Genomic DNA, 17,320 nt, shown 5'->3' with positions numbered 1-17,320 from the left:
GGACATGAACATGAGAGAGAATGGAAGGGGCTGCTACACATTCTAGCAAGTGAACCCCTACTGAAGTTCTTCTGCCCTAAAAAGAGGACAAAAGTGTCCACAGATGCCTCTAAGAATGGATTAGGGGCTGTCCTTCTACAGGAAGATGAAGGAGAATGGCAACCAGTGGCGTATGCGCCACGCTCCATGATGGCTACAGAGTGCCGGTACGCGCAAATCGAGAAGGAGTGCCTTGGCTTGGCATTTGGGTGTGAAAAATGTCATACCTACATCTATGGTCTTCCCAAGGTTATCCTAGAAATGGACCATAAGCCACTGCTAGGGATCGCAAAGAAGAATCTGTGTGACATGTCACTGCGGATACAACGCCTAATGATGAGACTTCAACGTTATGATTTTGAGCTAACATATGTGCCAGGGACACAAATGTTCATTGCAGACACACTATCCAGGGCTGCGCCTTATGCCACACAAAACAGTGAATCAGAAGAGGATGTGGCTCTTCATGTGGATATGGTCTACGCAGCATTGCCCGCCACACAGGAACAACTATCAGTGATAGTCACAGAGACATCAAAGGACCCAGTCCTGAGTAAAGTAATGAGAAATCTTCAAGAGGACTGGAAGAAAGGGTCATGTAAACAATATTATCACATTCAGTCTGAGCTCTCTGTGGTCAATGGACTACTGCTTAAGTGTGACAGGATAGCAGTGCCCACCTCTATGCAATGAGAAATGCTCAACAGGATACATGAAGGGCACCTGGGTGCAGAAAAGTCAAAAAGGAGAGCACGTGAGGCACTCTACTGGCCAAACATGAACTCTGATATTGACCAGTTGATCAGCGAGTGTGCTACATGTCAGGAGTATCACTACAAGCAAACAAAAGAGCCCCTCATTACCACAGAGCTCCCATCACAACCTTGGGAAAAGGTCGGAACAGATATATTTCACTATGAAGGAAAAGACTATTTGTTAGTTATTGATTATTATTCCAATTATCCGGAGATGGCTCTCTTGTCCAGTACCACATCAAGAGCTGTGATAACTCACCTGAAGTCAATCTTTGCCAGGCAGGGCATCCCTCTAACCCTGGTCTCTGATAAAGGCCCTCCCTATGCCAGTCATGAGTTTCAGTCATTTGCTTCAGAGTATGAGTTTAATCATGTAACCTCCAGTCCGCTCTATCCTCAGGCTAATGGAAAAGCGGAGAAGGGGGTACAGATTGTGAAAAGACTATTAAAGAAAGCAGCACACAGCAACACTGACCCATATCTGGCCCTGATGTCGTACAGGGCGGGCCCGCTAGCAAGTGGCAAGTCTCCAGCTGAGCTCTTACTGGGTCGGAAAATCCGTACATGACTTCCCAGTTATGTCACACCTGACCACAGAGATGAGGTGTGGGCAGACAAGGCTCGGAAACTACAACAGAAACAAAAAACACTTCATGACTGCACAGCCACTACACTAGTGCCTCTACAGGAGAAGGATATAGTTTGCATTGAAGGACCTGAGTCATGGCCTACAAGAGCCACCATTCTACAACAGGTCGCCCCCAGGTCATACAGTGTCATGACAGAGAACGGCAATGTGTTTCGCAGAAACAGGAGGCACTTACTGAAAACCACAGAGGCCTTTAAGCCTCAGGAGGACAGAGAGGATGACGAGATGAGGGAAATGCCACAAAGAGACGAGATGAGGGCAATGCCACAAAGTGACAAAGGACACAATAGTGATAATGTGACAAGGGACCTGTGTGGTACAGACATGAACTTAAGGGATACAACTGGGGTGGTTCAGCAAACACCCGTTCAGCCACGCAGGTCACAGCGCACCAGAAAGCCTGTAGTTAAACTTGACCTGTAGACAGGGATTGATAAGACTGTAAACAGTTGATGGACTCCTGGGTGTGGGTAAGGTTTATACCTACCTGCAATTAGTTCAACGGTGTAGTTACACTGACTGGTTCTATATGATGTTAACAAGTGTTCTATGTGTTATGTTATGTTATGTTATGTTGTTATTGTGTTATGTCTTCATTGAAGGGGGAAGATGTACGGATAACCGTAACTGTCGTAAAGACAGCAGCGTTTGATTGACAGCTGGTTGACGGCTGATGTCATATCCGGGGGCGGGATCCGACGCCATCTTGGCTATGCTTCAGATACTGTACTAGAGACACAGAGTCAGGACTGAATAAATGGCACTCCTCTACAACTGCTTGTGAGACTCATAATTACGTTATTAAGATAACATTACATAATGTAACCCCACTATTTAAAAAGGGTGGTAGAGAGAAAATGGGGAATTTCAGACCGGTAAGCCTGACATCGGTAGTGGGGAAAATGCTAGATGTAATAGCAGAGCACTTGGAAAACAGTGACAGGATCGGACAAAGTCAACATGGATTTACAAAAGGTAAATCATGCTTGACTAATCTACAGGAATTGTTTGAGGATGTAACTGGTAGAATAGATAAGGGAGAACCAGTGGATGTGGTGTATTTGGACTTTCAGAATGCTTTCAATAAGGTCCCTCATAAGAGATTAGTGTGTAAAGTTAAAGCACATGGGATGGGGGTAAGGTACTGTCTTGGATAGAGAACTGGTTGGCAGACAGGAAGCAAAGAGTTGGAATAAATGGGTCTTTTTCCGAGTGGCAGGCAGTGACTAGTGGGGTACCGCAGGGATCGGTGCTAGGACCCCAGCTACTCAAAATATATATAAATGATCTAGACGAGGGAACTAGATGTAATATCTCCAAGTTTGCAGACGACACAAAGCTGGGTGGGTGTGTGTGCTGTGAGGAGGATGCAGAGAAACTCCAGTACGATTTGGACAGGTTGGGTGATTGGGCAGATGTATGGCAAATGCAGTATAATGTGGATAAATGTGAGGTTATCCACTTCGGTGGCAAAAACAGGAAGACAGATTATTATCTGAACGGCAATAGATTGGGAAAAGGGGAAGTGCAACGAGACCTGGATGTCCTTGTGCACCAGTCGCTGAAGGTAAGCATGCAGGTGCAGCAGGCGTTTAAGAAGGCAAATGGTATGTTGGCCTTCATAGTGAGAGGATTTGAGTACAGGAGCAAGGATGTCTTGCTGCAGTTGTACAGGGCTTTGGTGAGACCACACCTTGAGTATTGTGTGCAGTTTTGGTCGCCTTATCTGAGGAAGGATGTTCTTACCATGGAGAGAGTGCAGTGAAGATTCACCAGACTGATACCTGGGATGGCAGGAATGACGTATGAGGAGAGATTGGGTCGATTAGGCTTATATTCGCTAGAGTTTAGAAGAATGAGAGGGGATCTCATTGAAACTTATAAAATTCTAACAGGACTAGACAGACTAGATGCAGGAAGGATGTTCCCGATGGCAGGGGAGTCCAGAACCAGGGGTCACAGTCTAAGGATAAGGGGTAAGCCATTTAGGACTGAGATGAGGAGGAATTTCTTCACCCAGAGAGTGGTGAACCTGTGGAATTCTCTGCCACACAGGGCAGTTGAGGCCAATTCATTAAATATATTCAAGAAGGAGTTGTATATATTTCTTGAGGCTAAATGGATCAAGGGATATGGGGAGAAAGCAGGGACCGGGCACTGAATTTGGATGATCAGCCATGATCTCATTAAATGGCGGAGCAGGCTCGAGTGGCCGTTTGGCTGACTCCTGCTCTTATTTCTTATGTTCTTATGTTCTCCCTAAAAGGTTCCCTCTGATCTTAAAACCCACCTCTTCGATCCAGCTGTTGGTAAGCCCTCCTAACCTCTCTCTTCCTCACTGCCTGTTTCCTTATCTCTATCTCTGAAACATCTTGGAATGGTTCTTTACCTTAAAGGAGCTATATAAGTGCAAGTTGTTGTGCACATATTTCATTTGAATCACTTGTTTGTAATTGCTTTAATATTGTGACATTGTGGCGACACGCCACCACTGGACATAATCCGCTCACGGCGGCACGGACAGTTTAAGCAGACGCCCCTAGCCGGGGGCCCTTTCCTCCAGCAACTTGTTTCCTGCAGGGACAGGCTGCCGGGAGCACTTCCTGTCTGGGGAGTATTTAAGTGGATGCACGGGCTTTTCCAGTTTCTTTTTTGCCATGAGGTAGAATAAAAGCAGTTGTGTTTTACTAGCTCTGGTCTCGACTCCCACGTTTGCTGCGGTATCTCAACACTGGTGACCCCGACGCTCAGGACGAATCCTAAGCTAGCATGGCGGATACAAACGCAGCCACGGTTAAACTACCGGACTTTTGGGAGAACCTGGCCGAAGCCTGGTTTGTTCAAGCTGAGTCCAGATTCCGGCTGAAACACATTACAGTCGACGCCACAAAGTACGACTACCTCGTCTCCTCTCTCACCTACGCCACAGTCCCCAAGGTTTGGGCAGCGCTGCAGGATCCACCACCGGAAGGTAAGTACGAACATCTGAAGGCTGCGCTCCTTAAAAAATTTCAAACGTCCTCTTACCAGCGCAACTGCCAACTCCTTGACCTCCCCGGCCTGGGTGACGCTTCACCCTCGGATCTGCTTTCCCACATGCTGTCCCTCTCGGACGACAAAAACACTGGCGCCCTCTTTCGCACGCTTTTCATTCGGCAGCTCCCCGCCAGCATCCGCCCGCTCATTGTGGAGTCTGGCTCCACGGACCTGAATGACATAGCCGAAAAAGCCGACCGGCTGCTCTCTGCACAGTCCGCTCGCGACGTCGCACCCGACCTCACGGCAACGACCACGCGGTTTTCCCGGCCCACTAGGCCCGACCGCCCTACCACTCCGGGTCACTGCTACTACCACACCCGTTTTGGCACTAGGGCCCAACGCTGCACGCCACCGTGTACTTTCAAACCCCCCCCCCGCACTGGCCCCCGCGATGGCCGCGGGGCAAAAGGGGCCTCTACTGTACGTCACCGACGACAGAACCAACCGCCGATTTCTGTGCGACACAGGGGCCCAGCACAGCATCACCCCCACCTCCGCCCTTGAAATCCAACGCGGCACACGGGGTATCACGCTGGCCGCAGCCAATGGCTCTGACATCCGCACATATGGCACCCGCATGGTCACGCTCGACCTCGCCGGCCGCCACTACCGCTGGGAGTTCCTCACAGCCAAGGTCCTCTGCCCACTCATCGGCGCCGACTTCCTACGCGCCCACGGCTTCCTTGTCGACATTCCGAGGCACCGCCTCGTCGACATCAAGACTATGGCCCCCATCCCCGGCGCATTCACCCCGGCCCGTTCGGCCGGCCTGACGACCTACTGCCTCGCCAGAGCCATGGACGACTACTCGGCACTCCTAGCCGAGTTTTCCGCCCTCACTAACCCGACCTTTTCGGACAAAGCCGCCAAACACGGTGTGGAGCACTATATCCCCACCACCGGCCCCCCAGTTTCTGCCCACGCCCGCAGACTCAACCCAGCCAAGTTGGAAATCGCACGGGCCGAGTTCACCACCATGGAACAATTCGGCATCATCCGCCGCTCCAGCAGCCCTTGGGCCTTGCCCCTCCACATCGCCCCCAAGCCCGGCGGAGGCTGGCGCCCTTGCGGGGACTACCGCCGCCTCAACGACGCCACCAGCCCCGACCGATACCCGGTGCCACACATCCAGGACTTCTCAGCCCGACTGGCCGGATGAACCGTCTTTTCCAAGGTCGACCTGGTGCGTGGTTACCACCAAGTCCCCGTACACCCCGCGGACATCCCCAAAACGGCCGTCATCACCCCATTCGGCCTGTTCGAGTTCATGTGGATGCCCTTCGGCCTCAAGAATGCAGCCCAGGCTTTCCAGCGCCTTATGGACTCAGTCCTCCGGGACCTGAATTTCCTATTCGTCTATCTAGACGACATTCTCGTGGCCAGCTCCTCCAAACAGGAACACCTCGAACACCTTTGCATCCTGTTCGGGCGCCTAGCCCAACACGGGCTCATCCTCAGCCCGGCGAAGTGCCAATTCGGCCTAACCGAGATCGATTTTCTCGGTCACCACATCACCCCTGCTGGGGCCGTCCCCCTGCCCAACAAGGTGCAGGCCGTCCAGCAATTCCCCCGCCCCACAACCATCAAGGGCCTCCAGGAGTTCCTCGGGATGGTGAACTTCTACAACAGGTTCATCCCCAGAGCTGCAGCCCTCATGAAGCCCCTATACGACTCCCTCCGAGGTAAATCCGGCAAGATGGCCGTAGCCTGGACCACTGACACGTCAGCCGCCTTCAACGCCACCAAAAACGCGCTCGCCGACGCCACCCTGCTCGCGCACCCGCGGACCGATGCCCGGGTCGCGCTCACCACCGACGCCTCCGACCACGCGGTCGGCGCCGTGTTCGAGCAGTGGGTCAATGGCGCGTGGCAGCCACTTGCCTTCTACAGCCGCCAACTGCGCCCCCCGGAGGTCAAATACTCCACTTTCGACCGCGAGCTTCTCGCGCTCCACCTGTCGGTCCGCCATTTCAGGTTCCTCCTGGAAGGCCGCCCCTTCACCGCGTACGTGGACCACAAGCCGCTCACATACGCGATGGCCAAGCACACCGAACCGTGGTCCTCTAGGCAGCAACGCCAGCTCGCGGCCGTGTCCGAGTTTACTACGGACATCCAGCACGTCTCCGGTAGAGACAACGTTGTCGCCGACTGCCTTTCCCGTCCCGCCATCTGCGCGAATCACCTCGCGGTCGACTACGCGCAACTAGCAGCGGCCCAGCTCACGGACCCAGACCTCCTCTCGGCGGCTACCTGCCTGCCAGGGCTATGCCTAACCAAGGTCGCGTACGGGCCCGAAGCCACGGCAGTCACTTGCGACATCTCACTCGGCCAACCCAGGCCGGTCGTCCCTGCAATCTGGCGCCGCCGCATCTTCGACGCGCTCCACGGGCTCTCCCACCTGGGTTCCCGCGCATCCGTCAAACTCCTCTCCCAGCGCTTCGTCTGGCGCGGCCTCAGCAAAGATGTTCGGACTTGGGCCACCTCCTGCCTCGCCTGCCAACGGGCTAAGGTACAGCTGCACACAAAAGCACCCCTGGGAGACTTCGAGGTACCCAGCCGCCGCTTCGACCACGTACACGTCGACATCGTCGGTCCTCTGCCGCCATCGCAAGGCCAAACTTATCTCCTCACGATGGTCGACCGCTACACACGCTGGCCTGAGGCAGTGCCGCTGACCTCCACCACCACAGCCGACATCGCCAGGGCGTTCGTTAACACCTGGGTTGCGAGGTTCGGCGTACCAGCCGACATAACCTCCGACAGGGGCGCCCAGTTCACCTCCGAACTCTGGACGGCCACAGCACGCAACCTTGGGGTGATGCTCCACCGAACCATGGCGTACCACCCGCAGGCCAACGGGCTTTGTGAATGCTTCCACAGGTCACTCAAGGCCTCACTCCGCGCCGGCCTGCAGGACAGTACCTGGACTAACCGCCTACCGTGGGTGCTACTAGGCCTACGCACCGCGGTCAAGGAAGACCTCCAGTCCTCGGCAGCGGAGTTAGTCTACGGACAACCGCTGCGCGTCCCAGGCGAATTCCTTCCGGAGGCTACCACGCCTTGGTCGGCCGAACAGCAGCGGCTCAACTCTTTCTCCTCCGCTCAGCAGTTCGCCCCACTTCCGGTCAACCGACACGGCGAACTCGCACCTCACGTCCCGCCAAATTTACAGCAGGCGCACTTCGTCTTCGTGCGACACGACGCGCACCGCGGGCCCCTGCGACCCCCGTACGACGGACCGTACGAGGTACTACAAACCGGGGACAAGGTCTTCAAGCTGCGACTCGGCGACAGGGTCAACACAGTCTCCATCGACCGGCTCAAACCAGCACACACAGAACCAGGGGAACAGGTCCCCGTGGCCCGGCCTCCAACTAGAGGCCGTCCCGTCCCGCCAGCAAGCCAGCACAGCCGGCGGCGAACCACCCGCCCCCACCAACTAGACCGGCGACCACTCAGAGCCGCTGCGGCAGAACCATCAGACCACCGTCACGACTCGTCCACTCCTCCTAAGCGGATTCTGGGGGGAGCTCTGTGGCGACACGCCACCACTGGACATAATCCGCTCACGGCGGCACGGACAGTTTAAGCAGACGCCCCCAGCCGGGGGCCCTTTCCTCCAGCAACTTGTTTCCCGCAGGGACAGGCTGCCGGGAGCACTTCCTGTCTGGGGAGTATTTAAGTGGATGCGCAGGCTTTTCCAGTTTCTTTTTTGCCATGAGGTAGAATAAAAGCAGTTGTGTTTTACTAGCTCCGGTCTCGACTCCCACGTTTGCCGCGGTATCTCAACAACATTTACATTCGTTCAGGCAAGACATTTTTAAGCGTCTCTGCCAGAGCTTATTCTCCCTCACACTATAGGGGCAATTTTAACCCTACCCGTTCGGGGGTAATTAGGTAGGCAGCCAGTTAAAATCCCGTTGACTTACCCACCAACGTCCTGCACTGATCCTCCTGTCTTCTATTTTAACCTGCTCTTCTGAACAGTTTTAAGAAGTTGGGGGTGCCCAGTGTTTTTAACAGAAGGCACCATGTACGTTACATTAAAAGAAGGCTCTTTGGCCGATTTGATCTCACACATTCAGAACACCAACTCCACAATGCAAAATTCGCTCAGATGAAAAAGTGTGTTAAATGACTCAGCTCACTTCTTCAAATTGTATCTGGTCTCCCAAATTAGCAGCTCACAGAGTCATACAGCATAGAAGGCGGCCATATGGCCCATCGTGCCTGTGCCGGCTCTTTGAAAGAGCTATCCAATTAGTCCCAATGCCATGCTCTTTCCCCAAAGCCCTGTAAATTATTCCTTTTCAAGTACATATCCAATTCCCTTTAGAAAGTTATTACTGGGTCTGCTTCCAACACCCTTTCAGGCAGATCATAACCACTCGCTGCGTAAAAAAAATTAACTTCCCCCACTGGTTGGTAAAATGTTAGAGTCCATTATTAAGGAGACAGTAACGGGACATTTGGATAAACATAATTTAATAGGGCAAACTCAGCATGGTTTCATGAAGGGGAAGTCATGTTTAACAAATTTGCTTGAGTTTTTTGAGGAAGTAACATACAGGGTGGATAAAGGGGAACCAGTGGACGTAGTGTATTTAGACTTCCAAAAGGCATTTGACAAGGTGCCACACAAAAGATTATTGCTCAAGATAAAAAATCACGGGATTGGGGGTAATATTCTGGCGTGGGTGGAGGATTGGCTCTCTAACAGAAAGCAGAGAGTTGGGATAAATGGTTCGTTCTCAGATTGGCAACCAGTAACTAGTGGTGTTCCGCAGGGGTCAGTGCTGGGTCCCCAACTCTTTACAATCTATATTAATGATTTGGAGGAGGGGACCGAGTGTAACATATCAAAGTTTGCAGATGATACAAAGATGGGACGGAAAGTAGTGAGTGAGGAGGACATAAAAAACCTGCAAAGGGACATAGACAGGCTAAGTAAGTGGGCAGAGATTTGGCAGATGGAATACAATACTGGAAAGTGTGAGGTTATGCACTTTGGCAGGAAAAATCATAGAGCAAGTTATTATCTTAATGGCAAGAAACTGGAAAGTACTGTAGTACAAAGGGATCTGGGGGTCCTGGTGCACGAAACTCAAAATGGAATGTTGGCTTTTATTGCTAGGGGGTTGGAATATAAAAACAGGGAGGTATTGCTGCAGTTGTACAAGGTATTGGTGAGGCCGCACCTGGAATACTGCATACAGTTTTGGTGTCCATACTTAAGAAAAGACATACTTGCTCTCGAGTCAGTACAAAGAAGGTTCACTCGGTTAATCCCGGGGATGAGGGGGTGGTCATATGAGGAGAGGTTGAGTAGATTGGGACTCTACTCATTGGAGTTCAGAAGAATGAGAGGCGATCTTATTGAAACATATAAGATTGTGAAGGGGCTTGATCGGGTGGATGCGGTGAGGATGTTCCCAATGATGGGTGAAACTAGAACTAGGGGGCATAATCTTAAAATAAGGGGCTGCTCATTCAAAACTGAGATGAGGAGAAACTTCTTCACTCAGAGGGTGGTAGGTTTGTGGAATTTGCTGCCCCAGAAAGCTGTGGAAGCTACATCATTAAATAAATTTAAAACAGAAATAGATAGTTTCCTAGAAGTAAAGGGAATTAAGGGTTACGGGGAGCGGGCAGGAAATTGGACATGAGTCTAGGTTCGGAATGGTCATGGCCCTGTGGGTAGTGGAGTGGGCCCAGGGGCCATGTAGCCTTGTTCTGCTCCTACTGTGTTCTAATTCTGTTAGATTTCAGGAGATGGTTTTATTCCTGTTCCTGGCTGGGGTGGAGATCGCCTTTACAGAAGGTAAGTACTGTAGAAAATATAGGGACAGAGTGATCTCCTGGAAGAATTTCGATCGCCTAGATGGGTCGGAGAGGAATTTCCCAGATTTTTTTCTCCCAAATTGGCCATTGGGTCTTTATCTGGTTTTTCGCCTCTCCCGGGAGATCACATGGGTTCGGGTGGATGCAGAGTGATAGAAGATTTGAGGTTAGGATCAGATCAGCCATGATCTTATTGAATGGTGGAGCAGGCTCGAGGGGCCGATTGGCCTACTCCTGCTCCTATTTCTTATGTTCTTATGTATCGTAAATTTGTGTCCTCTGGTTAATGACATACAACCCTACTCCTGAATAATGCAACTGGACTATATGATGGCTTATTTCAGGCTACAGCCGTGGCTCAGCGGTAACACACTTGCCTCTGAGCCAAGCAGGTTATGGGTTTAAGCTCCACTCCAGAGACTCGAGCACATAATCTAGGCCGACACTTCACTGTTGGAGGTGCCATCTTCTGGATGAGATGTTAAACTAATGCCACATTGCCTGCTCACAGAGGATGTAAAAGATCCGATATTGCTATTTGAAAAGCAGTGGAGGTGTCCTGGCCAACATTTGTCCCTCAACCTACTTCACCAAAACAGGTTGACTGGTCACCTATCTCACTGCTGTTTGCTGTGTGCAAATTAAGTGCTGTGCTTACTGACATAGCAACAGTGGCTACACTTTAAGAGTACTATTTGCTGTGAAGAGCTTGAGACATCCTGAGGACATGAAAGATGCTCTCCCGGATCCAAACGTCTATTTTTTTTGGATTCATTCACAGGATGTGGGCGTCACTGGCAAGGCCAGCATTTATTGCCCATCCCTAATTGCCCGTGAGAAGGTGGTGGTGAGCCGCCTTCTTGAACCACTGCAGTCCATGTGGTGAAGGTACTCCCACAGTGCTGTTTTGGAGGGAGTTCCAGGAGTTTGACTCAGCGACAATGAAGGAACAGCGATATATTTCCAAGAGAGGATGGTGTGTGACTTGGAGGGGAACTTGGAGGTGATGGTGTTCCCATGTGCCTGCTGCCCTTGTCCTTCTAGGTGGTAGAGGGTGACAGTTTGGGAGGTGCTGCCGAGAAGCCTTGGCGAGTTGCTGCAGTGCATCTTGTGGATGGTACACACTGCAGCCACGGTACGCCGGTGGTGGAGGGAGTGAATGTTTAAGGTGGTGGATGGGATGCCAATCAAGCAGGCTGCTTTGCCCTGAATGGTGTCGAGCTTCTTGAGTGTTATTGTAGCTGCACTCATCCAGGCATGTGGAGAGTATTCCATCACACTCCTGACTCATGCTTTGTAGATGGTGGAAAGGCTTTGGGGAGTCAGGAGGTGAGATACTCGCCGCAGAATACCCAGCCTCTGACCTGCTCCTGTAGCCACAGTATTTATGTGGCTGGTCCAGTTAAGTTTCTGGTCAATGGTGACCTCCAGGATGTTTATGGTGAGGGGATCGATGATTGTAATGCCATTGAATGTCAAGGGGCTGTGGTTAGACTTTTTCTTGTTGGAGATGGTCATTGCCTGGCACTTGTATGGCGTGACAGTTACTTGCCACTTATCAGCCCAAGCCTGAAATGTCGTCCAGGTCTTGCTGCATGCGGGCATGGACTGCTTCATTATCTGAGGAGTTGCGAATGAAACTGAATACTGTGCAATCATCAGCGAGCATCCCCACTTCTGACCTTATGTTGGAGGGAAGGTGTTAAGTCCGTGAATGATTGAGACACGAACTAGCAGAAGTGAAAACAAACAGATCTTTACTGGTGAAAGGCAATAACGAAACTAAACAGAGGCTCTCTAGTGCCTTTTATACAGGGGTGGTCACTGCCGGTACTGCAGTCTGAGACCAGTTATTCTCTTAAAGGTACATACACAACAATTCCTCCCCTTTTAGATAAACAGTACATAACATTCATTTAACAACTAAATGATAACGAATTACAATCACAATTACTGTTGCTAGATACATTGGTTAAGTTTAAGCAATTATAAGTTCAGTCTTTGAGGAGGCTTCCTGATTCTGTCTGGATAACGCCTCTTTGGGGTATCAGGTTCTTCTGGCAATGTTGAGTCGGGCTCAATGTCGTTGTTTGGTTCATCTGCTTCCAATATTACCGGTTCTGCGGTAGCTGCAATTGGAACGTCGATTTCATTACCAGGTGTATCAGATCGTGGTGTGGAGTTGACGTTTTCCAGTGACTCTAGAATCTGGTCAGCATGGCGTCTTACAATGCTCTCCCCAACGTCCACGGTATACATGAGAGGTCCTTGTCATGTACAAATCGTTCCTGGTTGCCATTTCTCAGTGCGGTAGTCCCGGGCCAAAACTGGTTGACCTATCTTAAAACTCCTGGTCGGCCTTTCATTCATATTCTGAAACTGCCTGTTCTCCACATCTCTTCGGACGTTTGGCTTAACCAAATCCAAGCGGCATCGTAGTCTTCGATTGAAGAACATCATGGCTGGAGTTTGGCTGGTAACCGCATGTGTCGCATTCCGGTAGGCAAACAAGAAGTTGTCCACCTTGTGTTGTAGGGGTATATCTTCATTACACATTGCCTTGATAGCCTTCTTGAATGTTTGGACAAACCTCTCGGCCAATCCATTAGTGGCTGGATGATATGGGGCAGATGTGTAATGCTTAACACCATTGTTCTTTAAGAACCTCCGGAACTCTTCAGACACAAACTGTGGTCGTTGTCAGAGCAAATCTGTTCAGGCAGCCCATTCCTGTCGAATATGGTTCGTAAAACTGTGATAGTTTTTTCCGTGGTGGTTGAGGACATTTTTATTACCTCTGGCCACTTTGAATGTGCATCCACCGCAATTAAAAACATCGAGTCCATGAAGGGACCAGCAAAATCAATGTGCACCCTTTGCCATGGAGATGAGGGCCACTCCCATGGATGCAGAGGAGCTTGTGGTGGGGCGTTTTGGACCTTCTGGCATCCTGCACAGCTCTTGGTCATCTCTTCGATTTCTCTATCGATTCCCAGCCACCACACAAACGCTCTGGCTAAGCTCTTCATTTTTACCCCACCCAGATGACCCTCATGAAGCTCATTGAGCACTCTATCCGTCAACTTAGGTGGAATTACTACTCTGGATCCACACATCAAGGTTCCTCTGCACACTGACAGCTGTTCTCTTCTTGGTGAGAATGCTGGCAGCAGTGGTTCGCCATGTGCTGGCCATCTCTTCACCGTTAAATCATAGACCCGTGATAGTGTCGGGTCATTCCGTGTTTCCTTTTCTATGTTTGCATTCGTCACAGGGAGACATTCGACTACGGTCGAGTGGAATAACTCCATTGGATCCACTGCAAGGTCTTCTTCTTCCACCGTCGGCAACGGTAGACGTGACAATCCATCAGCATTTCCATGCTGTTTAGTTCCTTTGTACTCGATGTCATATTGGTGTGCCCCTAGGAAAAGGGACCATCTCTGCAGCCGTTGTGCTGTCATTATCGGTACGCCCTTCTGAGGGTTGAAAATGGAGACAAGAGGTTGATGATCGGTTAGTAGAGTAAATTTTTGACCGTGCAGATAGTGATTGAACTTCTTCACCCCCCACATTAGGCTGAGGGCCTCTCTGTCAATCTGGGCGTAGTTACGCTCGGCAGAAGTTAACGAGCGTGACAAAAAAGCTATCGGCCTCTCCAAACCATCAAGGAATTTATGTGACAGCACCGCCCCAATGCCGTAGGGAGACGCATCACACGCCAGCCTGATTGGCAGTGCTGGGTTGTAGTGAGCCAATACTTCCTTTGAAGTGATTAAGTCCTTACTCTTCTGAAAAGCACGCTTCACAGAATCCCCACAGTGCAGATAGAGGCCATTTCGGCCCATCGAGCCTGCACCGACACATATCCCACCCTATCCCCGTAACCCCACGTATTTAATCCCCTAACACTAAGGGTCAATTTATCATAGCCAAATCAACCTAACCCGCACATCTTTGGACTGTGGGAGGAAACCGGAGCACCCGGAGGAAACCCACGCAGACACAGGGAGAATGTGCAAACTCCACACAGACAGTCGCCCGAGGCCAGATTTGAACCCGGGTCCCTGGCACTGTGAGGCAACAGTGCTAACCACTATGCCACTATGCCACGCTTACAATCATCGCTCCATTTCCATGCTACCCCCGTTCGTAGCAGGGCGTTCAGTGGGTGCAGAATTGTCGACAAATTTGGCAAAAACTTATGATAGTAATTCACCAACCCGAGGAATGACCTCAGTTGCGACACATTTTCAGGCGCTGGGGCCTTAACAACCGCTTCAATTTTGTCAGGGGACTTATGTAACCCCTCTTCATCAATCACGTGGCCATAATACGATATCTGTTTCTTAAAAAATTCGCACTTGGGGCGGTTGGCTCGCAGCCCATGTTCCCGTAGTCTAGTGAGCACCTGTTCTAGGTTGTTAAGGTGTTCACTGTCATCTTCACCTGTTACAAGGATGTCGTCCAAGTAACACTGAGTCCCCGGAATCCCTTGCAGGACTTGTTCCATCGCTCTTTGCCATATCGCCGGAGCTGATGCTACTCCGAATACCAATCGATGATACTGGTAAAGACCTTTGTGAGTGTTTATCGTAAGATACTTCCTAGAGGACTCTTCAACCTCCATCTGCAAATATGCTTGTGCTAGGTCAATTTTTGTAAAACGCTTCCCTCCAGACAGCGAGGCGAAGATGTCTTCTATCCTTGGAAGAGGATATTGTACTGTGCGAAGGACAGGGTTCACCGTCACCTTGAAATCCCCACAGATGCGAATCTTCCTTGGCTCTCTGGACTTATTGCTTAACGTTTTCTTCATGACAGGAATGATGGGTGTCGCCCACTCGCTCCAGTCGACCTTAGACAACACGCCCGCCCTCTCCAGATTCTCCAGCTCTGCCTCGGCGGCTGGGCGAATTGCATATGGTACCGGTCTCGCTTTGAAAAACTTGGGAACTGCATTCTCTTCTATTTTTATCGAGGCGGTTATGCCTTTAAGCATGCCCAGTTCTTGTTGAAATACCTCTTTGGCGTTAGCTAAGATTGTTGACAATCGTCCAGGAGTGACGTCTTCATCTTTTTTACCGTCCACCGTCATTGCATGAATGGAATGCCAATCTAAGTTTATCTTCCTGATCCATTCCCGTCCCAATAATGGTGGTCCACCATTTGGCAGTAGGTAGAGATACAATTTCCGTATTTTCTTGCCATTGTATTTGACAGGCACCCTTATTTTTCCTCTGGGGTATACTTTTTGCCCTGTATACGTCGTCAAGACGATGGATGTCTCTCTCAAGGGTATGTGTGAAAATAGCCGCTCGTAGTCTCGTCGATTCATGACGGTTAGCGTTGATCCTGTATCCAATTCCATTTTAACTTGGGACCCTGCTATCGTGAGGGTGACCCAAATGGTTCGGTGATCCTCTTTTGCGATTACATTGTGAAGTTTGAGACAGCTTAATCTCCTGTTCTCGGATTCACTATCGCTCATCTGGTCTTCGGAACTACTGTCCGTCATCTTTTGTACTTTCTTGTACGGTTCCTTAGTAGCCTTTTTGTTGTCGCTGGTCTTCTTCCCAGACCTACAAACTCGTGCAATGTGTCCAATCTTCCCGCATTGTCTGCATATTTTGTCTTTGGACCAGCAGTCCTTCTGCTCATGGTTAGTTCTGCCGCAGCGATAACATTTTGCAAATCCCCGTGTCATTTCGTTGGTGCCGTATTCCTGTGGTTTTTGTTGAATTTCTGCAGCTCCCCTGGCTGCTGCTTCATACGATACTGCCACGCTGAAAGCCTTATCTAGCGTCAGCTCTTTTTCTGAGAGTAACTTCTTCTGTGTTCCTTCACTCAGGAGTCCACGGACAAATTTGTCCCGTAGGGTATCTGCCAGTCCTGCTCCGAACTGGCAGTGCTTTGATAGCTTGCGTAGTTCCGTAAGATACTCAGCATTGCTCTCATCTTTGTGCTGAGTTCTCCTGTGGAATTTAAATCTTTCTGCTATCAACAGCGGTGCAGGGTTTAAGTGTTCCTGTAGGACAGCAACAATTTCGTTAAAACTCTTCGCCTTCAGTTTGGCTGGAGTAATCAGGTCCCGCAATAGGCCGTACGTTCTAGCGCCCATTAAGTTTAACAATATCGATGCCTTTTTCCCCTCCGCTATATCGTTTGCCTCGAAATATACCTTGACTCTTTCCACATACGTGGTCCAGTCCTCTAATGTATTATCAAAAGCCGTGATACAGCCAGTCTTCGGCATCTTGCAAATCTAAAATGGCGCCTCCCGCGCTTTGCCTTCTTCCCCGATTTAACAAAATGGCGCCTCCCGCGCTTTGCCTTCTTCCCCGCTGTTGTTAGCGCTGCTTTCCGCGGTTTCTTGCACGTATTCTTTTTCTTTTATTATTTTCCCGTCGTGGAGCGGACCCTCTGGGACACTTCCCTCCCTCTTCGTGGTCCGAACGCTGCCCGGCTTCGAAACACCAGCCGCGCCCTGTATGCTCCACCCTCTCTCTCTCTCTTTGCTTCCCGACTCGCTGCCCGGCCCTGTTGAAAAGCCACCCGATCGAGCTTCAGCCCGCCGCAGCCCAGGAAGGATCAGAGCACTACCTGCCACCAGCCCGATTAGCTGGGAAACCACGGACCGAGGAACCCAGCCTGGCTCTGGACAGTCTCTCCTGCAAATTTTTAACCCGATGATTGACGGTCGACGCCCGTTTCTCGAGTTTCAATGGCCTCTATTTTTTTTTTTTCTTCTGGCTCCGACCTTCAACAACGTCGTCGGAGCTGTTGCTGAGTTGCAGGTAAGTTTGTTTCTTACTCGTCGCCAGTGTTAAGTCCGTGAATGATTGAGACACGAACTAGCAGGAGTGAAAACAAACAGATCTTTACTGGTGAAAGGCAATAACGAAACTAAACAACAGAGGCTCTCTAGCGCCTTTTATACAGGGGTGGTCACTGCCGGTACTGCAGTCTGAGACCAGTTATTCGCTTAAAGGTACAA

The sequence above is a fragment of the Somniosus microcephalus genome, chromosome 16 (genome assembly GCF_052327205.1).
Source record: "Somniosus microcephalus isolate GS21.2 chromosome 16, FLI_Smic_1.0, whole genome shotgun sequence".
Taxonomy (NCBI): Eukaryota; Metazoa; Chordata; class Chondrichthyes; order Squaliformes; family Somniosidae; genus Somniosus; species Somniosus microcephalus.
The sequence above is the reverse complement of the archived record's forward strand: the minus strand, read 5'-3'. Positions refer to the sequence as shown.